This window comes from Scyliorhinus torazame, chromosome 5, assembly GCF_047496885.1.
Source record: "Scyliorhinus torazame isolate Kashiwa2021f chromosome 5, sScyTor2.1, whole genome shotgun sequence".
Taxonomy (NCBI): domain Eukaryota; kingdom Metazoa; phylum Chordata; class Chondrichthyes; order Carcharhiniformes; family Scyliorhinidae; genus Scyliorhinus; species Scyliorhinus torazame.
In genome coordinates this window covers 285,946,186-285,974,020 of record NC_092711.1, presented here as the reverse complement: position 1 = coordinate 285,974,020, position 27,835 = coordinate 285,946,186, and positions in this window count along the sequence as shown.

The window sequence follows — 27,835 nt, the reverse complement described above, 5'->3', positions numbered from 1 at the left end:
TTACACATGTGCTCATCAAGGAGAGAAATGATCCTGGGAATATTAACTTGTCCCCTTTGAATCCATTAATGATAGCGATAGTTCTGAAGATCCCCTACTACAAAAACGTTCCCTCAGCATATTTCTCCAATGAAATGTTAAAACGTTGTGAAACTTGTGCCAATCAATAGTGAAGTTATGGCAGCTTTGATTGCGCAACTCCCACTCATTTTGAGCTAGATTATCACAAAATATTTGGCTCAAAATTTCTAACATCCTCGGGTACACCAATGAAAAATAAAATTGGACAGAGCGCAAAATGAGTGAGTGATCTGGAAAGGCCCATTTCCTGCCTCGTGTAATAAGGTAAAATTTCCCTTGTCATGATCGGGTGAGGAGGGGTAGGACGGTTCCCCTCATTTTCCACTCTCCGTTTGACCGCAACACTGTTTTTCTTAAAAGGAGATGCTTGCCACACCTACAGAGAGGGAGGATGGATTAACCAAACTTTTTAAAGTCTCATATAAAATAAAGATATAAATTGTGTGGATTAATGGCTTGGATGGCTCTCGGCTGGGTTTGTGGTCCATCTGGTGTTGACATTTAGAAAAGTTAAACCGCATTGGATTACGGGTATTGTCTTGAGATGGATAGAAAGCTGATTAGTAAACAGGAAGCAAAAGGTTAGAATAAATGAATGTTTTTCTGATTGGCAGGCAGTGACTAGTGGGGTACCGCAGTGACCTGGGCTAGGACCCCAACTGCTCATATTATATATTAATGATTTGGACGAGAGAACTAAATATATTGGGCTGGATTCTCCGATATTCAGGCTATGTCCTGACGCCGGCGTGGGAACGGTGCCGTTTTACTACCGAAAATCCGGCGCAAAACGGCCACCGATCTCCGACGTTTGGTGGGGGGCTAGCAGGCAGCCAGCGTAGAGCATCCAGCTCCAGCTGCCGATGCTGGGTCCGTGGCTGCGCGTGTGCACGGCGGCGACCTGCAGCGGCCGCGCCGTACAACATGGTGCCGTCCGTACGCGGACTCAGCCTGCCAAATAGTGGCCACCCTTTGGCCGACTCGCGACCCCCGGACCACCCCCCAACAGTGCCCCCAGCCCCTGCCAAAGTCCCCCCTGCCCGGGGATCGGCACTCCCCCCGGCTGTGGCAGCGCTGGACTCAGTCCACAGCCGCCACGCCGTGTTCCCGACAAATAATAGCATGACAGACCCATGCCGCCAGGAACCCGACCGGTCGGAGGCGGAGCATCGGGCGGAAGGCCTCAGGCAACGCTTTGGAGGGGGCAGAGCATCGCGAAAGCGGCGCCGCCCCCGATTTCGGTGCGAACGTTGATTCTTTGGCCGATCGCTGAACATGATTTTGACATCGCCGACTGGAGAATCGTCTCCAAATTTGCAGGTCATGCAAAGTTGGATGGGTGAGTGAGCTGGGAGGCGGATGTATAGATGCTTCAGCGGAATTTGGACAGGCTGAGTGAATGAGCATATGTATGGCAGCTGCAGCAAAATGTGGATAAATGTGAAGTTATCCGCTTCAGTAACAAAAATAGGAAGGCAGATTATTATTTCAATGGGTGTAAATTGAGAAAGGTGAATTCTCATCGAGACCTTGGTGTCCTCGTGCACCAGTCACTGAAAGTAAGCGCGCAGCTACAGTAGGCAGTACAGAAGGCAAATATTATGTTGGCCTTCATAGCAAGAGGATTTGAATATCGGAACAGAGATGTTTTACTGCAATTGTATAGGGCATAGGTAAGGCCACATCTAAAGTATTGTGTGCAGTTTTGGTGTTCTTATCTGAAGAAGGATGTTCTTGCTATGGAGGGAGTGCAGCGAATGTTTACCAGGCTGATTCCTGGGATGGCGGGACTGTCATATGACGTGAGACTAAGTAGGTTAGGATTATATTCACTGGAGTTTAGAAGAGCGCGAGGGGATCTCACAGAAACTTACAAAATTCTAACAGGATTAGACAGGGTAGATTCAGAAAGAATGCTCCCGATGTGGGGGGCATCCAGAACTACGGGTCATGGTTTGAGGATAAGGGGTAAACCTTTTAGGACTGAGGTGAGGAGAAATTTCTTCACCCAGAGAGTGGTAATTCTGGAATTCACTACCACAGAAAGTAGATGAGGCCAAAACATTGTGTAATTTCAAGAAGGAATTAGATATATCTCTTGGGGCTAAAGGGATCAAGGGATATGGAGGGAGGGAGGGGAAGGTGACATTAAGGTATTGAACTTGATAGCCAGCCCTGATCATAATGAATGGTGGAGCAGGCTCGAAGGGCCGAATGGCCTATTTTCTGTGTTTCTATGACAGCATCTGCTGGATGAGTTCTTCAAAAATCCCTGTGGCATGTTGATAGATAAAAAACTCAGACCTTGAACGTGCAAGATGGATGAGGAGAAAGGGGAAGGCCCACACAGTGATCTTGCAATTTCAGCATATTTTCTGCTTCTGTCTCTGTGCTGGATAAAACAGTTTCTTAAAACACAAACACATCGAGCACGATTCTCTGGCCGCGTTATGCTCTCGCTTGAGCACAACGTGGCCGCAGAATGCCGGGACAGGCCTGCAACGAGCCTCCCGACATGCTCTGTGCCTCCTGGGATTTTCCGGAGTCCCGCGAGACATCGGAATCGGAATCCTGCCCCAAATGGGCGGGACCGAATGACTCTCATGGAAGTACGTCGTAAATCTACTTATGGCCTACCGGCGCAGGATGCACGGCCTCCTTTGATTCATCGGCCTCCCCAGCGAGGCTGCAGCTGGGCGCCGATCCGTGCTGGTCCACTCAAACGTGGACCAGGCGGAACTGTACCCAGAGGTCTCCCGGGCCATCTGAGACTCCAAGGCAGTCAGAGTTAGGGGCTGGTTTAGCACACGGCAAAATCACTGGCTTTGAAAGCAGACCAAGGCAGGCCAGCAGCACGGTTCAATTCCCATACCAGCCTCCCCGAACAGATGCCGGAATGTGGCGACTAGGGGCTTTTCACAATAACTTCATTTGAAGCCTACTTGTGACAATAAGCGATTTTCATTTCAGTAAGTGCAAGGTGGCTCCCTGGCCCTCCCCCTGGAACATCGGCATCTTGGCACTGCCCAGCTGACACCTTTGCACTGCCACCCTGGCACTACAAAGCGCTGTCTGGGTGCCAGTGCAAGGGTGCCAGGGTGGCATTGCCAAGTGCCAGGGGCCGAGGGGAGCCATGCCCATGAAATTAGGATGGAGGGGGTTTTGAAGGTTGTGAGAGTGCTGGACAGGTAAGTAGGGGCCGGAGGTTGGGTGGGTGATGGGTGGGAGTCTTAGAAGGGAGGGGTGCTGTAAGGGGGCTTGCAGGGGCCTGAAGAGGGGAGGACCCCACAGCAGGTTTTCCGCACTTTTGGGCATGGAGTAGTCCCCATGTGTGTGGGGGCCGACATTGCCCATGGGTGGGGGGGATCCACAAGCTCACTTAGAGATTGGAGCATCCTTTCAAAATGGCGGCCCGATCTCTGAGTTCAGCTCCACAGTGCTAAAAAAAATTCTAAGTGTGGGCTAAACCGGTGAAGAACTCCCCAGGGCCCAAAAAAGTGACTAAGTGTCATTGAATTGTGGTGGGGAACTCGCCAGCAGAGCTGGTGGGAAACTCCCTGAAAAACCCACCACAAATTAACTTAGAAACTTTTGGGAGATACCCATACACTCTGATTGGGAGAGGCATTGTCATCGAGAACGCAGCAGTGAACAGTTGACTGCCAAATTTTGTTCAAATTCAAACCAGGCAAGTTTACTCTGCTAAATCTATATTGACTTAAGTCAACTTTCGCATGCTAGAAGTTTTAAGTATTCATACCCAGGACCCTGTCCTTTACAGACAGAAGTAGCATGCCCATAGATTGGGTTTTTCCAAACTTAAAAGTTTGGGATGACAGTTCCCTGTTTCATTCCCCATGGCAATATCTTGACCAACCAGAGATAACCTGCCTGGTTTGAATTTGAACAAAAGCTTGGCAGTTAATTGTTCTTTGCTGCAATCTCCATGACAACGCTCTTATCAGTCAGAGTCAATTTGGCAACCAATCAGCACTCTATTCTCATGCAGCATAAATTGTTGTTTCCTTTTCTGTTGGTTTATCTTGCGAGCTATCCTGATGAGTGCACCTGATGAGTGCAAGATGAAAAGCTTCAACAGCATGTCTCTTTTCTCAGCAATACTCAAGTTCCAAACAACTATTTATAATCTTGTTATCATATAATTATAGCTGTGCTTGATTATCGGTCAGTGAATTTCAAGTTCCAAGATAATTCCAGTCTTTCTTTCTCCATTTTAAAAATGAGTCTTGCATCATATAAATGTGATATTCATAGAATTTCATAGAATTTACAGTGCAGAAGGAGGCCATTCGGCCCATCGAGTCTGCACCGTCTCTTGGAAAGAGCACTCTACCCAAGGTCAACACCTCCACCCTGTCCCCATAACCCAATAACCCCACCCAACACTAAGGGCAATTTTGTTCACTAAGGGCAATTTAGCATGGCCAATCCACCTAACCCGCACATCTTTGGACTGTGGGAGGAAACCGCAGCACCCGGAGAAAACCCACGCACACACGGGGAGAACGTGCAGACTCCGCACAGACGCATATTCAGTTTATGCCCTCTGGTGTGCAATACACATGCACCAGTACAGGCATTTTGTTGCTTGATTCACTTCTGAGCTAGTTCATTAAGTATATCTATCACCCATTTTTTTCCGTCCAATATGTGGCATCTTTCACTTATCCATATTGAAGCTGAAACAGTAACAGATCCTGATGGAGTGAATTAATCAATTCCTTGTTCCTTATGCCGAGATGTTTTTAAATGGTTTCTTCATTGGACTCGGACATATCCAACTGCCTCATAATTAACCAGAATGAACAGTGAGGTAATTTTTTGTTGAACCACATTATTGCTTCATTCATGCGATATTGTTGTAACAAAATAATGATTGGACCTTATCTCTTCACAGACAATGACAAATTACCAAACATTTCTGGATGAAAACAGATGCCCTATCATTCAACCAACATATGACAATTTATCATTCAACTAGCAATCAAATACTGTTAAATTGTAAAACATATAAATTAATATGACCACAATTAATATTAGATAAAAGAATGCATACTTTATTTATCTAATAAAACAAATAACTCAGCTTTCAATTAGTGACAATCTAAAGGGATAGTATTTATGCAGAATTGTGCGTCACACCACACTGCTTGAAGAAGACAACAGTGCCATCTACTGGCTGCCAGACAAAAGTAATGATGTTGAAGAAAAACTTCAGATGTAAACAATTGTGCAAGCACCAGTTCAGAGATCAGCTCGCTGCATGTGTTCTTTACAGGAAAGGCTATATGGTTCTGTATTGGGAAGCTCTCAAGCACTTGTGTCCAGGAGCATGGGCAGAGACTTGGGATGGTCCAAGCAGCAGTTTGTCAAATAAAAAGCACACATACTGCAAAGGGCACAGATGAAGATCTCGAGGGTGGGTCGGACGTGAAAAGACCAGGACCTTTTAACGTGTTTTAACACCATGCCACTGAGCATGGAGAAATTCTGCTCCAACTCTTGCAGTGTGGATTAGTACGGCTTTGAAACAATGCAATGAAATATGGAGCATTTGGTCACATCAATGGAACCCACAGTGATGGACCCTCCAGTTTCCACATTGCAGCAATGCTACATTTCAAATGTACTTAATCAGGTTAATAAGCATTTTGGGTATTCTGTGGTCATAAAAGGCGCTATATAAATGCAAGTAATTATTTTTTGATAATGGACCTAACAGATTTTCTCGGAATTCAAACTGTTTCTACTCTGACTCTGGAATCTAGTATCCCCTCAGCCTTTCAATGCACATAGGAGAGCATGGATATGAGTATATAGGTAACTATACGGATATAGAGCTGGCTAGAGAGTTGGGAAACTAGGCTCAATCGAGATGCAGTGGAAGACATTTTTTCCTTTTATCAGTGTGGGTGTCACTGCCAAGGCCAGCATGTTTGCCTATCCCTAATTGCACCTTAGACAGTGGTGGGGAGCCACCTTCTTGAACGGTTGAAGTCCATGTGGCTCAGGTGCACCCACATTGCAGTTAGAGAGATCCAGAATTTTGACCCAGCAACAATGAAGGAACGGTGATATAGTTCCAAGCCTAGATGCTGTGTGGCTTGGAGAAGAATTTGCATGTGGTAATGTTCCCATGCATCGGCTGCCCTCGAGGTGGTATAGTTTGTGGGTTTGGAAGTTGTTGTCAGAGGAGCCTTGGTGAGTTGCTGAAATACAATTTGTAGATAGTACACAGTGGTGGAGAAATGAATGTTGAAGGTGGTGGAAGGTGGAGATATTTAATAACTCAGCAAAGATTTCTATCAGGTAAAAAAAAAAGACACTTTGAGAAGGATGTATTATCTGTGGCTAAATAAAGAGGTTATTGGGCTTGCCTGACTCAGTTCTACACAGGAATCATCAGCTCAAATTCATTTCAAAGGTGTGGCGTATGGCAAAAATAATTCCCATTCCAAAACCTGGAACAGATCTCATATTGGTGGGCAGCTATCAGCTGATATCACTACTTTCTGTCGACTGTAAGATCTTTAATGTACCATCCTTAATGTTGACCAAGTTGTTCCCGTAATAGGTGCAGCACATGTGATCAAGTTCCGTCGCTCACTACCTACATCGAAAATGGCTTCCAAAATAGCCTGAAGACAGGCATAATGCTACTGGACCTCCCTGCTGCTGGTTATACAGTGTGGCACACTGGCCTGCTCCTAAAACTGTCCAGAATGCTTTCAACCTGGGTTGAGGCAGTTGCTGAGACATTCCTTTGCAATTGATGCTCCAGAGTAGAACTTGGACAAGAGAAAAATGCATGGAGTGGCACCCCAAATGACTATGACATGGCTCAGAAAAGGTGGTGGGAAAATTATGAGACCTAAGGGCTGACAAGTCTCCAGAATCAGATGGCATGCATCCTTGGATCGTAAAAGGCATTGGTTACAATCTTTCACTTATCCTTGTTATACTCCATCTGCCAGATTTGGGCCCACTCACCTAACCTATCCATATCCATTTGTAAATGTCTTATTTCCTCAACTTACTATCCCACCTATTTTAGTGGTATCTGCAAATTTAGCTATAGTACCTTCTATCCCTGCATCAAAGTCATTCATATAGATTGTAAATAGTTAATTGAACAGAAACCATAGAATCTCTAGGAGGAGGAATCCATAGGAGGAGGCCATTTGGCCCATTGATAGAGCACTCTGCATAGACCCGCCCCCCATCCTATCTCCGGAGTCTGTAACCTAACCTGCCCATCTTTGGACAGTGTGAGGAAGCCTGAGCACCCGAGGAAACCCATGCAGACATGGGGAAAATGTGGAAACTCCACACTGTAACCCAAGGCCAGAATCGAATGTGATTTGAGACAACAGTGCTAACCACTGTGCCACTATGCTGCCCAAGGACTGAACCCTGTGGTACCCCACTAGTTACATCCTACCAACCAGAAAAGACCCATTTATCCCATCTTTCTGCCTTCTGTCAGTTAGCCAGTCCTCTAGCCAAGTCAATAAATTACCCCAACTCATGAGATCTTACCTTGTGTATTATTAACCTTTTGTGCAGCACCTTATCAAATGCCATCTGAACGTCCAGATGTACTACATCTACTGGATCCCATTATCCATTGGGCTTGTTACATCTTCAAAGAACTCTAGCAAATTTGTCCAACAGGTTTTACCCTTCATAAAACCATGCTGACGCTGATGGGTTGCATTTTGACTTTGCAAATATCCTGTTATTACTTCCTTAATAATGGATTCTAACAATTTCCCAATGACAGATGTTAAACTAACTGGTTGATTGATTGATTGCTTGCTTTGATTTATTGTCACGTGTACCGAGGTACAATGAAAAGTATTGTTCTGCGTACAGTCCAAACAGGTCGTTCCATACATGAAAAAAAAAACATAGGGCAAACATAAACACAGAATGTAAATACATAGACACAGGCAGCAGGTGAAGCACATGGAGCGCAGTATTACTCAGTGGAGAAGATGTGAGAAGAGATCAGTTCAGTTCATAAGAGGGTCATTCAGGAGTCTGGTAACAGTGGGGAAGAAGCTGTTTTTGAATCTGTTTGTGTCCTCAGACTTTTGTATCTCCTGCCCGATGAAAGAGGTTGGAAGAGAGAATATTCCAGGTGGGAGGGATCTTTGACTATGCTGCCTGCTTTTCCAAAGCAGTATGAGGTGTAGACAGAGTCAATGGATGGAAGGTGGTTTTGTGTGATGGACTGGGCTGTTTTCAGAACTCGCTGTTGTTCTTTACTGTCTTAGGCTGAGCAGTTGCCATACCAGGCTGTGATGCAGTCAGATAGGATGCTTCCAATGGTGCATCTATAAAAATTGGTAAGAGTCAATGTGTCAATTTCCTTAGTTTCCTGAGGAAGTATAAGCACTGTTATGCTTTCTTGGTCGTAGCGCCGACATGGGTGGACCAGGACATATTGTTCGTGATGCGCACACCTAGCAATTTGAAGCTGTCAACCATCTCAATCTCGGCACCATTGATGCAGACAGGAGTGAGTACGCTACTTTGCTTCCTGAAGTCGATGACCAGCTCCTTAGTTTTGCTGACATTGAGGGAGAGATTGTTGTTGTTACACCACGCCACTAGGTTCTCTATCTCCCTCCTGTATTCTGACTCATCATCAGACCCACTATGGTCGTGTCGTCAACAAACTTGCAGATAGAGTTGGAGCCAAGTTTTGCCACACAGTCATGTGTGTATAGGGAGTATAGTGGGGGGTTAAGTATGATCTATAGTTTCCTACTTTCTGCCTCTCTCCCTTTTTAAATAAGGGTGTCACATTAGCGTTTTCCAACCCAGAGGAACCTTTCCCGCATTCAGGGAATTTTAGAATATTATACCCAATGGATCCACTATCTATGCTGCCACTTCTTTTAAGATGTTAGGATGTAGGCTATCAGGAACTAGAAACCTATCTGTCTTCAATCCCAAAAGTTGTTTAGTACTTTTTCCCTATTGATGATGATTGTTCTAAGTTCATCCCTTTCTATTACCTCTGAATTATCTAGTGACCTCCTCCATGAAAACTGAGGCAAAATATTGATTTAGCGTCTTTGACATTTCTCCGTTCCCCCTATTAACCCCCTGGTCTCATCCCCTAAGGGACCAACATTCACTTTAGCTACTAACTTCCCATTTATATACTTATAGAAGCATTTTTGCACTGGATTTCATTCATAATTTTACCTTTACTATTTTTATTGTTTTTTAGTAACTCTTTGTTGATCTTTAAAAGTTTCCCAATCTTCCAACCTGCCACTGGAATACTTTTGTTGTTTGTCTTTATGTTACCTTTAACTTCCTTGCTTAGCCATGGATATTTTTCCCCCTCTTACAATCGTTCTTCCTCTCTGGAATATATTTTAGTTGGGTGGAATTGAATATCTCCTTAAACATCTGCCATTGCTCATCAACTGTCCTACTTTTTAGTCGTCCTGCCCAGTCCATTGCGCATGTAATTTAACTCCAGAGAGTGAGTGTGGGACTCCAGTTTCTTGTCCCCGAACTGAATATTGAATTCTATCATGCTATGATCACTCTTCCCCAGAGGATCCTCAACTATGAGGTCATTAATTAATCCCTCCTCATTACACAATATCAAATCCAAAATAGCCTACTCCCTGGTCGGTTCCAGAACAATCTCTATACATTCAATTAAATCTCCCTCGAGGCTGCCCTTGCTAATTTGATTAATCCAGTTTATATGAATACTAAAATCACTCATGATCATTGCTGCGCCTTCATTACAAGCCCCCCAGTATTTCCTGATTTATACTGTGCCTAACTGGAACTACTGCTTGGTAACCTATGGATTACTCCTACCAGGGACTTCTTTCTTATTTCTATCCAGACTGATTCCACGTCTTGATCTCCAGTGCCTGTATCATTTCTTACTAAACCACTGATCACCCAACTTCCTCTACCAACAAAGTAACACCAGCTATTTTTTCTTTCTGTCTGTCTTTCCAAAATACTGAATACCGTTGGATATTTAACTCCCAGACCTGGTCTCCTTCACAGAATCCCTACAGTGCAGAAGGAAGCCATTCAGCTCATTGAGTCTGCACCGACGCTTGGAAAGAGCAAGCTACCTCGGCCCAAGCCCCCAACCTTTCCCCATAACCAAGTAACCAGACCTAATATTTTGGACACTAAGGGGAAATTTTCCATGGCCAATCCACCTAACCTGGACATCTTTGGACTGTGGGAGGAAACTGGAGCACCCGGAGGAAACCCACGCAGACAAAGGGCAGAAGTGCAAACTCCACACAGTCACCTGAGGCCCGAATTGAACCCGGGTCCTGGTGCTGTGAGACAGCGGTGCTAACCACTGTGCCACCTTGTAACCATGTCTCAGTAACTTCCACCAGATCATTCCCTTCTGTCTCTATTTGCGCTGTTAACTCATTGATTTTATTCTGAATGATTTGTGCATTCAGATACAAAGCCCTTCAGTTTGTTCTATTATCAAATTTCCCCACACTGGTACGATGCCATGTTCTGTCCCTACTTTTTATTTTCTGGTATCAATCAGCACCATCAGTAAGCTGTAATCCGACTCTCTCCTTTAACTTTGATTTTCTATGTTTCCATGCAACTGCCCCCCCCCCGCACCCCCCCCCCCCTCCCCCCCCCCCCCCCCGCACTATTTAGTTTAAAGCCCTATCTACAGCTCTAGTTATGTGATTCACCAGGACTCTGGTCCCAGCATGGTTCAGATGAAGACTATCCGCCAGAATATCTCCCTCTTTCCCCAGTACTGGGGCCAATGTCCCATGAATTCAAACCCATTTCTCCCACACCAACCTTTGAGCCACGCATTTACCTCTTTAATTTATTCACCCTGTGCCAATAAGCTCATGGCTCAGGTAGTAATCTGGAGGTTATTACCTTTTTGGTTCTACTTTTTAATTTAGCCCCTAGCTGTCATATTTCCTCAGCAGAACCTCTATCCTTATTCTACCTATATCGTTCGTACTTACTTGGGCCATGGCAACTGGATCTTTACCCTCCCATTCCAAGTTCCTCTGCAGCCCGGTTGAGATATCCTGAGCCTGAGCACCAGTTAGGCAACACAACCTTTAGGACTCTCGATCCTGGTCACAGAGAACAGTGTCTATCCTCCTAACTATAGTATCCTCGATTACGACTACATTTCTCTTATCTCCCCCCACTAGAATGTACCACGATGCTGTGGTCAGTTTGCTCATCCTCCCTACAGTCACCACTCTCTTCCACACAGGGAACAAGAATCTCGAACCTGTTGGACAAAGACAAGGTCTGCGCTCCTGCAACCCTACCTCTAGATCCCTCTACCTGCCCCACTCATGGTCACACCCTTCTGTCCCTGACATTGGCCAAATTCAAGGCAGTTAATCTAAGGGGTGTGACTGTCTCCTGATACACAGCATCCAGGTAACTCTCCCCCCTCCCTGATCTGCCGCAACGCCTGAAGCTTAGACTCCAGCTCATCAACTCTGAGCAGAAGTTCCTTGAGCAACCAACACTTGGTCACTAGGAACCAGAGTGAGGTCCACCAGCTCCCACGGCATGCAGGAACAACACATCGCTTGGTCCTGCATCTATATTTTATTTAATTCTTTTTTTCCGACTGGTCTTTAGTTTTTTATATTTAAAATATTTCTCCTTTTTACCTTTAATCTGAAAGCAATTCAGAATAGGTAATTCAAATGAGCTGTGACTTACCAACCAATGAACTTACGGTTTTCCTGTGATGTCACGCTTTCTTCCACTCTGTGTATGGAGAGCTCCTCCCCTCAACTCCCTCCCCTTCCCCCAATTGACTGGGTCAGCCTTTCTCTCCCCACTGTTTCTCACTATGAAGCCACTCTCCCTTCCCCTGCTGTTTTAACTCACCAAGTCTGCCTCTCTCTCTGTGCTGTTTCTCACTCTGTTCTTCATTGTAAGGTCCAGTTATATTGCTGCACATAAAAATGTGGCCAGTGTAATTTCTATTTTGAACATATGGTGGCACTCACTATTGATCTGTAACTTCACATTGGCTGATATAGCATTCCAACTGTCCAGCCTGACATCGCAATGATATAACAGCAGACCCAGTTTTTGTACAGTGTTACTCACTCATGGATGTGTGATTCAGGCTGGAAAATATCCTGATCTGACAAAGAGCCCCTCAGCTGTAACCCCAATCTGTCAGAATTGCAGAGATAAAGAAGTTGGAAATCTGAAGTAAAAATAGAAAATGCTGGAAACACAGAGCGAGTCAGAAAGATACCCTTTGGAACTTGATCTTTTATTATCTATTTGTTTCAACGTGGTGTTGTGAAATGTAAGAAAAGATTTGATATAAGTTTCTCAGTCATTGTGTTCATAACGTTGTGAATTTTACTCACCTTTTCATCCCCCTGAAGTGAACAAATCATTAAAATTTCTGAAGTTTTGGGGTGAACACAGCAGAATACTGGGGCTCAGCTTACTGGCGAAATACTTTTCATCAATTTTTACAAAACGAAAACTAATATCAGAGGTGTTATTACCTGACCGGATGCCCAGGGATAGAACAAAGAACAAAGAACAAAGAAATGTACAGCACAGGAACAGGCCCTTCGGCCCTCCAAGCCCGTGCCGACCATGCTGCCCGACTAAACTACAATCTTCTACACTTCCTGGGTCCGTATCCCTCTATTTCCATCCTATTCATGTATTTGTCAAGATGCCCCTTAAATGTCACTATCGTCCCTGTTTCCACCACCTCCTCCGGTAGCGAGTTCCAGGCACCCACTACCCTCTGCGTAAAAAACTTGCCTCGTACATCTACTCTAAACCTTGCCCCTCTCACCTTAAACCTATGCCCCCTAGTAATTGACCCCTCTACCCTGGGGAAAAGCCTCTGACTATCCACTCTGTCTATGCCCCTCATAATTTTGTATACCTCTATCAGGTCTCCCCTCAACCTCCTTCGTTCCAGTCAGAACAAACCGAGTTTATTCAACCGCTCCTCATAGCTAATGCCCTCCATACCAGGCAACATTCTGGTAAATCTCTTCTGCACCCTCTCTAAAGCCTCCACATCCTTCTGGTAGTGTGGCGACCAGAATTGAACACTATACTCCAAGTGTGGCCTAACTAAGGTTCTATACAGCTGCAACATGACTTGCCAATTCTTATACTCAATGCCCCGGCCAATGAAGGCAAGCATGCCGTATGCCTTCTTGACTACCTTCTCCACCTGTGTTGCCCCTTTCAGTGACCTGTGGACCGGTACTCCTAGATCTCTTTGACTTTCAATACTCTTGAGGGTTCTACCATTCACCGTATATTCCCTACCTGCATTAGACCTTACAAAATGCATTACCTGATCTGCAACATCCTGGCCTCACCTGAATAAGATTTACCCAGATGATGGGATGGGGCTACTCTCCCTTTTCCTAGGACTGCTAGGATATAAATAACCCAGCCCAGGTGAGGGCCTGGCACGGGATACCCTTTGGGTAGTAGGAAGAATGTATAGTTGGGAGAATAAAACTGAACTTTTCTATAGTCACGCTTCCAACTGGTCGTTTGCCTGAGACTTTACATTGGCGATGAGGATGGGATGTACACCAGATGTCGATGACTACATTGTGTGCCACTGCCGAGTGGCTCAGGCAGTCCTTTAGTGTTCACAGACTCCCGGAGGTACTGGTGTCAGGCAATGGCACCGTGTTTACTAGTTCCGAGTTTGCAGATTTTTTAAAGCAAAATGGGGCCTGTCATATCCACACATCCTCAAATAGTTGGCAGAACATGCTGTACAGACATTCAAACTTGGAATGAGAAAACAGACCTGAGGCTCACCAGAAACCCGCCTCGCCTGTTTCCTATTCTACTATAGGACCATGCCGCATGCTACCACCAGGGTGATACCCGCGGAGCTTTTGATGGGTCGCTGTTTGCACACATGATTGAGTCTCGTTTTGCTGGACGTCAGGGATAGGATCAGTAACCATCAAGAACAGACCGGAGTGAAGCGAGCCAGGCCCATGAGGGAATTTACTGCTGGCGACTCTGTTTACATCTGGTATTTTACTGATGGGGCGTTCTGGATTCTGGGAACAATCATAATAGTCTGGGACGGTCTCGTATAAGGTGCAGGTGCAAGGGAAGGACTCGAATCGGCAGATGAACCATCTCCAGAGCCGGGTGGAACAGGTACTCGAGAACCGACCATAGATCCCGAGCCTGGTGGTGCCCTTCCCTCCGTCATAGTAGACGGTGGTACCCAGCAAGGCGGCTGGACCTTGTGATTCCAAAAAGCGGGAGGTTGACCAGTCCAACCAGGAGTCAGTCATGGAGATTTTGCAGAAATTGCCGCATGTCTGGGGGTGACTGCCAAACAAAAGGCTGAGGAACTGCCCAGACATTCAACCAGCGAGCGATGCTCCCCGGTCCATTACATCCCTCCGGGCCCGGAGTGGTGAATGCCGGATACTTAGCCCTTGGCGAAGAGGGTAAAGGATTTCCCCCTCCCGTCAAAATGGATGATGTATCGGACTTGGGGGTTGGGGGGGAGGGCGGGGGGGGGGTGTTAACCTACCATTCCAGTTTGCCTCATCAGGCCGATTCTGCATTCTGCCTCCCTTGCCCAACCAAACAAACCAATTCTGAATGTTGAGTGCTCAACCAATCAGACAGACACAGTTTCACACCATGTCTGACTCCTGGTTGGACTGGTCAACCACCCGCTTTTCGGCGTCACAAAGTCCAGCCTCCTCACTGGGTACCAGCATCTACAACTATGGAGGGAAGGGCACCACCGAGCTCGAGATCTGTGGTCGGTCCTCGGGTACCTGCTCCCCATCTGTAAAACACTATGTTATTTGGTGCTTATGTCAAATGGTTCTGGGAAAGTTCAGACATATCCTTACTCATTAATTATTTTTTTGGTAAGCACCTTGATTGTACAATTTAACAAGTGTTTTCCTTTTAGTGGGTGAAGTGTGCGCATATATTGTGCTTTGCTAAGGACAAACAGGTAGTATGCCCTGGATGCTAATTTGCATGTCCTGGTGAAGTCGCTGTGCTTCTTGTGTCATTAGATGGGGTGAGAGTTCAGTATTGAGTGCCAGTGCCATCTCCTGGTATGTGGCATAGAATCCCTAGAGTGCAGAAGGAGGCCATTCGGCCCATCAAGTCTGCACCAACCCTCCGAAAGAGGATCCTATCTAGACCCAATCTCTCGCCCTAAATCCGTAACCCCATCTTTGGAAACTAAGGGGCAATTTATCATGGCCAATTCCCCTAACCTGCACATCTTTGGGCTCGGGAAGGAAACCAGTGCACCCGGAGGAAACCCACACACAGAGAGAACGTGAAAACTTCACACAGTCACCTCAGGCTAGAATCGAACCTGGGTCCTGATGTTGTGAAGTAGCAGTGCTCAACCAATCAGACAGACACAGTTTTACACCATGTCTAACTCCTGGTTGGACTGGTCAACCACCCGCTTTACCGCGTGACAACGTGCCGCCACTGTGCTACAGGTGCCAGGCTTGCTGAAATAGATGCCATGGAGTCTGCATCGCAATGAAATTTCCGAGAAGTCTAGGAGATACATGTCCATGCTCCACTATGCCTGGGTGATATGCATGGCTGACTTATTCGGTTGCTTGTTGCAGAGTGCCCTGCTTTAAACATTCTTGAACAGTTTTATTAAAATGATTGATCAAACATGCAATGACATTATCTTCGAGTCAGGTGAATGAGATCAACACTGCACCTTCTTTTCATTATTGCCCCTCGCTCTGCCACCACAATATGCACATTTAGCTTTCACTTTATCGGCTGCACTGCATATTCCATATCCCTCACAGCAATTTAAAGCAAGTCTTGTGTTCACTTTCCGTAACCAAAACTTATTCTAGTCAGTGAAATACTTTTAAAAGGTAGTCACTTTTGTAATGTGGGAAACACAATTTGGCAATTTGTACACAGTAAGGTCTCACCAACAGTAAGGAGGTCATGATCAGATAATCTGTTTACAGTGAAGGATAAATATTTGTCTCACACAATTACACCAATTTTATACTGGATTTCAGGTCATTTCTGCTCATCAGTTATAAAGATCCTAACATAAATCATTATCCTGAAAACTGGTGCAGACATTACTGGCGTCACAGTGACCACCTGAAATTCTTTTCCTTTAAACATCATCGGCTCAAATCTTGGAGGGACATCTTCCTGATGTATTGGAACCGACCCGTCCTTAATTGTTGTCCTTTCCTGTTTCTGTTGCCTGCAGCAAGAGATTGCAGAACGATGCTGAGGGTGCCAGTCTTGAATAGTTATATTGTAACTGATAACTGAGAGCTGATGACATACATGCATCATGCCAAGCCTGTTTACATTCACAGTAAATGATTTAGATCATGGGCAGCTTCATATAAATATGATTATATTAATGATCTGGCCCAGTAAATGTTTGAGACCCAACTGAGTTCATTAAATTCAAATCTGCTTTTGATAACAGGTATGCTTCTTTTCCATTTAAAGTAGAAATTACAACAATCACTATTTGTCAATGAGCTATAAAATAAATCTTCGATAGAAGGTGTTCAGAAAAGACAGGCCAGGAAGGAAAGGGGCAGGAGTGCTGGTATTGGTTAAGGAGAATATTGCAGTGTTTGAGAAAGAGAATGTCCCAGACGTTCAAAGACGGAATCTATTTGGTGAGACATAAGGAAGAAAAAGGCTGCAATGACATTGTTCAGTGCAGTCTATAGACCACCAGCTAGTGAGAAGAATGTAGAAGAACAAATATTCAGGGTAATTACAGAGAGATGCAAACATTATGGAGTAGCTTTAAAAGGGTGGACTTTAATTACCCAAATGTAGACTGGGATATGTGGTAGTGTAAAGACTGGAGAGGGTTTTATGATTCCACTTGATGTTATAACTGGTCAGGAAGATCCCAGAATGGAACACTGGCTCAAAAGACTGTAACTGTACAAAACATGGAAGAACAGAGACACAGGACCGCAAACTAGTTTCAAGTACAAGAAAAACATTTAACTAACGTGGAAAAATTAGATTATAATAGAATACAACTATACACGCACCCCCATCCCTTAGCCTAACAAATACATAAAACATAGGGTCAGGAGTATGCTATTTGGCCCTTTGAGCCTGCTCCACCATTCATTATGATCATGGCTGATCATCCAACTCTATAACCTGTTGCCACCTTCTCCCCAATATCCTTTGATTCCTTTAGCCCAAAGAGCTATATCTAACTCCTTCTTGACAATGTTTTGGACTCAACTACTTTCTATGGTGGCGAATTTCATAAGCTCACCACTCGCTGGGTGAAGAAATTGCTACTCACCTCAGTCCTAAATGGTCTATCTTGTATCCTCAGACTGTTACACCTGGTTCTGGACAATCCCACTATTGGGAACATCCTTGTTGCATTTACTGCATCCAGTTCTGTCAGAATTTTATAGGTTTCTATGAGAACTCGCCTCATTCTTCTGCCTCCAGAGAATATAATAATAATAATCTTTATTGTCACAAGTAGGCTTACAGTAACACTGCAATGAAGTTACTGTGAAAAGCCCCTAGTCGACACATTCCGACGCCTGTTCGGGTACACAGAGGGAGAATTCAGAATGTCCAAATCAACTAACAGCACCGCTCAATTTCTCCTCATATGTTAGTCCCGCCATCCCAGGAATCAGTGTGGTAAACCTTTGCTGCATTTCATAGAATCATAAAATCATAGAATTTATAGTGCAGAAAGAGGCTATCGGCCTACCAAGTCTGCACTGGCCCTTAGCAAGTGCACCCATTTAAGCCCATGCCTCCACCCTATCTCCATAACCCAGTAACCCCACCTCACCTTTTTGGACACTAAGGGGCAATATAGCATGGCCAATCCAGCTCACCTGCACATCTTTATACTGTGGGAGGAAAACCGGAGCACCCGGAGGAATCCCATACAGACACGGGAAGGAAATGCGAACTGCACACAGTCACCCGATGCCAGAATTGAACCCAGGTTCCTGGAGCTGTGAGGCAGCAGCACTAACCACTGTGCCACCATACCACCCCTCTATTGCAAGAACATCCTTCCTCAGATAAGGAGAACAAAACTGCACACAATATTCCAGGTGTGGTCTCACCAAGGTCCTGTATAATTGCATCAAGCCATCCCTACTTCTGTATTTTGAATCTTGTTCCTTTGAAGGCCAGCATACCAATTGCGTTCTTTACCGCCTTCTGCATCTGTATGCTTAGCTTTCAATGACTGGTTTACAAAGGCATCCAAATCTTGTCGCAAATTCCTTTCTCTCAATTTGTAGCCATTCAGATAATAATCTTCTGTTGTGTTTATGCTAGCAAAGTGGATAACCTCACATTTATCTACATTGTACTGCATTTGTCATTTCCCACTCAGCTTATCCAAATCACACTGAAACATCTCTGCATCCTCCTCACAGTTCACCCTCCCACCCAGCTTTGTGTCACATGCAATTTTGGAGATATTACATTTAATTCCCTCATCTAAATCATTAGTATATATTGTGAATATCCATTAACATGTAATATAAAGAATAGCTTAAGCTACAGTGGTCTCATTAACATACAAAGTCCCTTTTAAGCATTCAAGGTGACTGTGGTCAAATAACCACACTCCGCTCTGAGCCCAAGTTAGTGTCTATGGATTTCCGCTCAGAATCCCCCAAGATGATGATCACATGAGAGTTTCCAAACTCCACTCCCAAAAACACATTTTAATATCTTCTCTCATTATAATACTTTCTCTTAGTGGTTTGCATTCCGAAGTCGAGTCCAGTATTTACAAATGACTCTGAGCTTCTGCTCTAATTTTAAAAGTGAATCCAGTTCAGGATATGGCACCGCCCCCACCCCCCCCCCCCCTTTTAGGTTTCCTTTGCCTTCATTTCTTTTGAACAAACTCTGAGATTAGGCCACCGATTTCCAGAGTTATTTCAACTCACGTTCCACAGGTTGTAATGAAATCTCCAAAACGTGAAAATCACTTCGGATAACTTTCTCCCTTATTAAGATCCTATGCTTTTTCAACTCACTGTTACTTTACTAAACGGTTCTCTGTTCTGGTACCTTTAACTTCAGACTTCTTGGAAACCTCTCTTCATCTCTATAGCTTGCTTAACTAGCTGCTCATCAGATCTCTGCACTTGTTTTCTTAACCATTATTCCATGGTATAATGTCTCTTCTCACAAAGCTGAGAGAGATATTCCCTCTCTAGCCTTCTAAACCAAGTGCATCGAGCAGAGCTATGAGAGCTTCCCTTCTCTCTCACTATCTACCTCTAACTGCCAACAAATTCAGCCAAAACTAAAACTTAAAAGCTTGTCTACCTTATAAAGCCCTAGTTGCTAAACAATCACTGCTAGTTTATTTACTCCTCACGCCACAGTCCTCTCCAAGCACAATAGGATCACAGCTGAAACTGAAACCAACCCTCACACATATAAACATTTTGTTCCGGCATAAATATAACTAAGGGGCAAAAGTTCCTAGATTGTGAAAGGTTTCTACAGCAGTATGCGTCCAGTCCAACAAGAAAGGATGCACTGTTGGACCTGGTTCTTAGAAATGTGCGACGCCAAGTAGATCAAGTTTTAGTGAGGGAACATTTAGTAATCATTATATTGTAAGGTTTAGGATGACTTTATAAAGGAAAATAGACAAACCAGAGTAGAAATAATTAACTGGGGGGTGGGACAACTTCAATGGGGCAAGATGAAAGCTGGGCCGGTTATACTGGAACAAAAGGTTGATGGGGAAAACTACGGCTGAGCAAAAGGCTACCTACAAAACAGAAATGGTCCAGACACAGTCAAGATGTATTCCCTTCAAAAGGAAAGGTAGGGCAAACAAATCCAGAATTTCCTGATTGAAAAAAGGAGATAGAATTTAAGATAAGGAAGAAAAAGTGTGCTTATGACATATGTCAGGTAGAAAATAAAGTTGAGAACCAAAGGAAATACAGATGTTTCAAAGGGGAGTGAAAAACCACATTAAGAAAGCGAGGAGGGATTATGAGAAAAGACTGGAAGCCAACACAATGGTGAATTCCAAAGTCTCCTATAGGCATGTAAATAGTAAAAAGAGGGGGCAGCACGGTGATGCAGTGATGAGCACTGCTGCCTCATGGCGTCGAGGATCTGGGTTCGATCCCGGCCTCCGGTCACTGTCCGTGTGGAGCTTGCATATTCTCCTCGTGTCTGCGTGGGTCTCACCCCCACGACCCAAAGATGTGCAGGTTAGGTGGATTGACCATGCTAAATTGCCTCTTAATTTAAAAAAAATTATAGTAAAAAGAGGAATACGGCAGAGTAGGAACATGGCGGCTGGGGGCATGGCTGACATATTAAATAGTTTGTATCCGTCTTTACCAAGGAGATGGCTGCTATCCAGCACATGGTGACAGATGAGGAAACTCTAACCCTAGAAGGGATCAATATTGATAAACAGCTGCGATGCCTCTAAGGATATAGAAGGCATGCGAATGGAAATTGCAGGGGCGCAGGCCATAATCTTCGAGTCATAGCCAAGTTGGTGAAGAGGGGAAGTAGGTGGCAGATGAAGTTCAATGCAGAGAAGTGTGAGGTGATGCATTTTGGTAGGAGAACATGGAGAGAAGTCACGACATGCCCAGCTAATGGGTAGTTAATTCCAGCCCCACTTGACCTGGTCTCGCAACACAGGTGAAATTAGATTTTATTTAAAATACCTGAGGTCCTTGGCTGAATCCAACCAGTTACCAGGTTTGTAACTTTAACATAAGTAACCTTTTATTATGTACAGAATTATAATTAAACTGACAGAAAATGTAACTGACTTACTAACACCTCTTCCCCACCCCACCCCCTTATTATTATTATCCCCACTCTATGCACATACACACAGAAAAACAACACAGAGGGAAAAGGGTGGTTGCGAGGGAAAGAGAATATTAATAAATTAAAAGGATAAGGATTTTTGATGCTCTGGGATGACTTAGGGTCTTTCTTAAGTTTAGGCTTTCATTTTGGTATTTCTTCCTTTTAGACTTGAGATGCTTTTTTCTGGCAAGGTTGTTTACTTTCTCTGCAAACTCAAGATCATTTCTTGACCTTTACAGCAGAGATGTGCCAGGTACTCGCTGGTTTTAGAACAATAAAGCAGTTCTTTCACTTCAGCAAGCGAGAGAGAGTGCATGTTACTTCTCCTTTCAAGGTCTAAGCTCCTCTCCTAATTTAGCTCGGAAAACATCATGCAGGAACCAATCACTGACTGTTGTCAGGCAGAACGCTGTACCTGGCCAACCCCCTGGTTTGGTTGCCAGTTAACCAATCAAACCGACTTCTTCCAAAACCAGGTCCTATGATTCAACCTGTGCCGAGGAGTCTGAATTCTCTTTTACAAAAACAAAACCCGGGAACACGATATCCTAGCAAGCACCCTTCTGTTTAAATGCACATCCCGATTATGGGCCCAAGGACCAAAATAACAAAACAACATAAAAGAAATGGGAACAATGGAAATAAACAGGAAGGGCACTTCCAGACACAATATAAAACAAGCGGTAGCACTTGTAAAGGGATGCAGGTGCAGAGGAATTTAAGTGTATATGTGCAAAGATTATTGAAGGTAGCAGGGCAGGTGGAGAGAGCAGTATCCTGGGCTTTATTAATAGGGGTATAGAGCACAAGAGCAAGGCAGTTATGTTGAACTTATACAAGACACTAGTTAGACCTCAGCAGGAATATTGTGTACAGTTCTTGGCACCACAATATCGGACAGATGGAAACGCATTGGAGAGAGTGTAGAAGAGGTTTACAAGAATGGTTCCAGGGATGAGAAACTTCACTTTTGAAGATAGATTGGAGAGGTTGGGTCTGTTCTCCTTAGAGAGAAGAAAGTTAAGAAAGATTTGATAGAGATGTTCAAAATCATCAGGGGACTGGGAAGATTGGTTAGGGAGGAACTGTTCCTGTGCCAAAAAGGATCAAGATTGAGAGGGCACAGATTTAAAGGGATTTGCAAAAGAAGCAAACGTGATATGAGAAAATAAGTTTTCACACGAGTGGTTCGGGTCTGGAATGTACTGGCTGGAAGTGTGGTGGAGGCAGGTTCAAAGGAAGCATTCAAGAAGATATTAGGTGAATACTTGAACATAAACAATGTGCCCGAGTATGGGGAAAAGTCAGGGGAATGGCATTAAGAAATGATGCTTGGGGTAGTGCGGCGACTTTAAGGGGCAGGCTTTACCGGCTCAGGACCAATTGCGCAGGACCATGCAAACCCCGACTAATAGAGAGAAAGCAGGGGCCTGGACACTGTGGACCCTGGAGATGGAGAGTCAAGATCTAACCAGCGTTTCTCTGTGCCTGTACATAGTTGCCTTTGCTAATGAATCCTCTTTGTTGTTACTGGATGACTCCAGTATGTTGTCTAGAGCCACCACATTGGTGATGATTTAAAGGGTTTGATCATTAGTCTTCAGCAGTTCGGGATTTGAGAAGGGAGAGAAGAAACCTCCAAAGCCTGGTGAAAATTGGGAACCATCAACAGTAGTGCACAAAAAAGTGAGTGAAAATGGAATAGTCCCGCTATTTCTTCACAACAAATTAAATAGCAGGGGAAGACAAGCAAATGGAGATATTTTTGACGGTTTGTGATGATACAAACAGGTTGGCATCACGAGAAGTCTGAACAGTTGAGGCCCTGCTAAAGCTGCAGGGATGAACTAATCTGTGAGGATGGTGTAATACTTTGGGGTCTTGGGTCATTGTTCCACACTAAATGAGGGAACTCCTCTTACAAGAATTACACAGTGCCCATTCGAGCCAAACAACGATGACGATGCTGGCTCGCAGTTATATCTGGTGGCTGGGAATCGATAAAGGTACTGAGGAAGTGGTACGACAATGTATTCCCTGCCAGATCAACAATCGCTACGTCCTTTGGGCAATCACCACCCCTGGGAATAGCTGGGTCACCCATGGACCAGGGTGCACGTCGACGATGTAGGCTCTTGCTCGGGCAGGATGCTTCTTCTCTTGGTGGATGCTCATTCCAAACAGTTGACCCTACAAGCGATGGAAGCTAAGACCACGGCGGCTACTGTGGATGCCTTATGCCAGGTATTCACATTACATGGCCTACCAGAAGCCATTATATCCAATAATGGACCCCTGGACGATTTCCAACACTTCGTCCAGACAAACAGAATCCGGCATACCAGGACGATCCTGTATCACCCTACGTCCAACGGGTATGCGGAAAAAGCTGTACAAATGCTACAAGGAAGCAATCGATTGGCCAACCTCCTATGATCCTACAAGATGACCGTCTCACACTGTCATGGTGGTGTCCCACAGGCTGAATTACCTATGGGCCATCGCCTCATAACTCATTAGGACTTGGTACTTTCAAATTTGTCAGGGAGGGTGGACGCAAGTCGGGCCTCCCAGAAAAATCAACATACTTTACAAAAGGCCGACAGAGCATTCCAGGTGGGTGATCTGGTTCGAGTTCAAAATTTTGCTTCAGGCCAATTCCAGTCAGCCAGTTGGATTGTATTCCAACTGTGTCATGTGTGGTCAGTATCAATGGCAGGACTGTGCTGAAGAATGCCGACCACATGGGGAGTTGGGGGCTGGTAACCCTTACTCCAGAATAGATGGATCCAATCAGTGTCGCCAGCGCTCCTATGGCTGTTCCAGAGCGGAGGGAGCTGGGAATTTCAGAGTCAACCCTGCCAGTAGTTCAGGTAGGAGTTGGCCAGGCAAGCAGCCCCAGAAGAGTCACCTGAACCGGTGACGATGGAGCCGACTGGGGGGACTAAGAGATCCGCGAGGACTTGAGAGTCCCATGACAGACTGACCATGTGATTAACTCATTTCCCTGAGAGTGGAGCTGAGTCCATAAAAGATCAGCCATGATCTCATTGAATGGCGGAGCAGGCTCTAGGGGCCAGATGGCCTACTCCTGCTCCTAGTTCTTATGTTCTTATGTTTCTTGACCTTGTATATAGCAGTTCTATATAACTTGCTTTGTAAAATGTAATAAGGGACTTGGGGGGGGGGGGGGGGGGGAGATGTGGTAGTGTGGCCTCTTTAAGGGGGAGGGCTTTGCAGTCCACATGACCAGCTTGGGACCAATCGCACGGAAGCGAGCAAACCCCAGCCAATAGAAAGAAAGCGCGGGGTGCTGGGAGCAGGAGCCCAGGAAGTATGGAGCCTGGAGCTGGAGAGTTAAAACGTATCCATCATTGCTCTGTGCCTTTGTCCAATGTTAATAAATCCCCTTTGTTGTTCCTCGAAGCCTCCAGTGTACTGTCTGGAACCACCAAAATGCTCATTTTGAAAGCCAGTGCCGGTCTGATGGGCCAAATGGCCTCCATCTGCGCTGTTACAATACTGTGATCTTGTAAAGTGTGTGCTGACTTAATGCGACAGCAGAGAGAGAGAGAGGGACAAGGTTAAACCAGCCTATCCAGGCATGTTCAGTCACCATGGCAACTGCAAGAGAAAGAAAATACCCTGGAGAGTATTTCATCAATTGAACTGATTCCATTGTGTGGTATTCCTATTGTACAAAATAGCACTGTGCAAGTAGTATTGAACAAGGATTATTTTTCAAAGTCTGATCTAACCTGATGAAATCTTACAATGACTATTTCCTTCTGATTATAAATTCAGTACCTCTCCCATTAATATCTTTCCTGTTAAATTCCATTTCTGAATTTGAAAATAGACAACCATGTACACAGGTGCCATGCTTGATCACGGCAGCGAAAGAAGGAGCTAAAGCAGCCAGCAGAGTCTTTGCAAAATGACACATCAGGCGAGCAGTTAAATAACAGTGAACAGTGGAAAAGAAGATTTTACAAGTATTGACTTGTAAAGACACACCACCGCATTACCTTTGCACCATGTTCAAGACGGCTGATTTAACTAAATGTCGTTTTATGGGGTTTTTGATTCTTTTTCCCAAAGCTGCTTATTTCCCCCGCTGCCTCCCAGAGGTTGGCTACCAATGTTCGTGCATTTGGTGCTTCACTCTGTATTACACTTTATTTATTATGCTGGAATAAATAATGAAGAGTGTATAATGATCTACACACTAGCCTCTGCTAAACCAAGTAGCTCCATGTCATGTGAAGAACAAGAATAAAGATTTTAGAACTAAAACTTAAGGGAAATTAAGGGGAGGCAAAAATGCTGTCCTTCTCAGGGATACTCACATCCCATGAGCAAATATAACAAAACAAATTTGTAACTATATATTTGGGACACTGCTGGGCCACATTGTTTGTACCTACATTAGACTCACATTTTTTGATGATCTTTAACTTTGGAACAATCGATGATTGAAATGTATTCATCACAGTATTATTCTATTGCCTCCTTCCCTGCTTGTATAAATGCATAGATTTCATAATAAAGATCGACCGTGATTCCGAAATAGATCTGGGAACATGAACATCAGCAAAGGCCATTCAGCCCCCTCCAGCCTGTACTGCTGCTTTCTATCAATGCTGATCTGCTCTAAATCCCTTAATGCCTTTGTTTCTTTTAAGATAAAATGAGTCAAATATTTGAAGAAAAGGAAGGTGCAAGTCCATAGGGAGCGATTATTCTTGGGTTGCTCTAGCAAAAAAGCTGACACAGTCTTGTGGGCTGAATGGCCTCCTTCTGTGCATTAGAATTCTATGGTATAATAATAATCTTTATCAGTGTCACAAATAGGCTTACATTAACACTGCAATGAAGTTACTGTGAGAATCCCCTAGTCGTCACACCCCGGCGCCTGTTCAGATACACTGAGGGAGAATTCAGAATGCCCAATTCACCTAACAAGCACGTCTTTCGGGACTTGTGGGAAGAAGCGGGAGCACCCGGAGGAAACTCACGCAGACACGGGGAGAATGTGCAGACTCAGCACAGACAGTGACCCAAGCCAGGAATCGAATCGGGGGCCTTGGCACTATGAAGCAACAGTGCTAACCACTGTGCTATCGTGCCGCCCCTATTATAGGTATAGGTATTATAGGTATACGAGATTAACAGAAATTACACAACTCCTCTAAATCGACTGAGGCATTGAATCCACCCGTAGCTCTTGTGCATGCACCTTTTCATGTAGCTGCTGCCCTCAGGAATCGTAAGGAGCCACACTCAATTAACGTTCAGTTATAATGATGTGTGATGACCAGCAGCGTATCGTGCAGATCATGCTTTTGTTTCCTTGCAGCTACCATGCTGCTCTTAAATTTCCCATGTCAATATTCAGGTCTGTGTGTTCCTGCTTAGCAAATTCAAGCCTGGCTCCTTGGTGATGGGGCTTTCCTCTATTCGTTTGGCTTATTTGGCACTCCTAAGGAACCAATGCTCATGGGTGCAAATCCTTTAGATCCATACTGAATTGCTTTATTATTTCTATGATGTGCTCTGCCAAGGGCTAAAATAGGGAAGACGGTAGGCTGCATTGACTCAACGAAGGCCCATGTCTGGCAGCTCTAGGAGTTCAAGCCAGACAGGTCCGAAATACTGCCTGGAACAGCTTAGCGCTTGCTGGCTGCTGGGGCGTTCTGACCCAGCTTGTTTTCCAGCACTGAGGTTTCATGGTTGGAAGGGTGCAATCTCATGTCTCTGTTTTCATTTTGACTTTACATCTACTTTCACCTAGATCAATTATCTTATTTATTCTAGCTTATTTACTTTTAACAAACGATCAAGTTGAAGTATTTTTCTTGCTCGGTATCTGCATCTTCTTGTTGATTTTGGAGGCAGGAATATATAATTTGCAATCCACAGATTGTTTGAAAATCACATCCAATGTCAGGTTTTAGCCACTGCAACACCATAGACCTAATACCTAACTGGTTGTGTTGTAGCTAGGAGACAGTAATTTCTTGCCATCGTTATTATACATCACACTTGAAGGATTGCAAGGGGATGAGCTATTCTCGCCCAAATTGCCAGATTGCTCCCAGAGGAAGTAACTTTTTTTTAACTCTTTCATGGTATGAGCTTTGCAGGCTGGGCCAAAGTGTGTTCCCCATTTCTACTTGACTTTGGAGAAGATGGTGAGCCCTCTTCTTGAACCACTGCAATCCATCTGGTGTGGAAACATCAACATTGCTATTAGGAAGCCAGTTCCATGATTTTGACCCAGTGACAATGAAGGAACAGCAATATATTTATAAGTCAGGATGGCGTGTGGCTTGGATGGGAACTCACAGGTGGTGATATTCCCATGCGTCTACTGCCCTTGTCCTTCTAGATCAGTGTTTTTTGAACTTTTTTTCTCGTGACCCACTTTTGCCAACTGGCCGACCTTTGGGACCAATGCGAGCCAACCTTCGGGACCCACAACGGCCGACCTTCTCGACACACGCCACATTCACTTACATTTAACTTGAAAGGGGGACTGCTTGACCCTCAGGATCTCACTTGAATCAGGATCAAGGGTGGAATGGGGAAATGCGCATAACAGGTGCAGACGTCATCCAGTTCCTTTGTGCCGTCTTTACCTTTGTGTAAATGAAAAGCCTAACCTCATGCATGTCATCATGAAGGGCAATAGCAACAAAATTCTTGTTTTACTCAGCACTGGGTACTCCTGGAAGATGCTACCCCAGAATGTTGACCGTCTTGTTTTTAATGTCCTGTCACAGGCAAGGTGATGCACAATCAA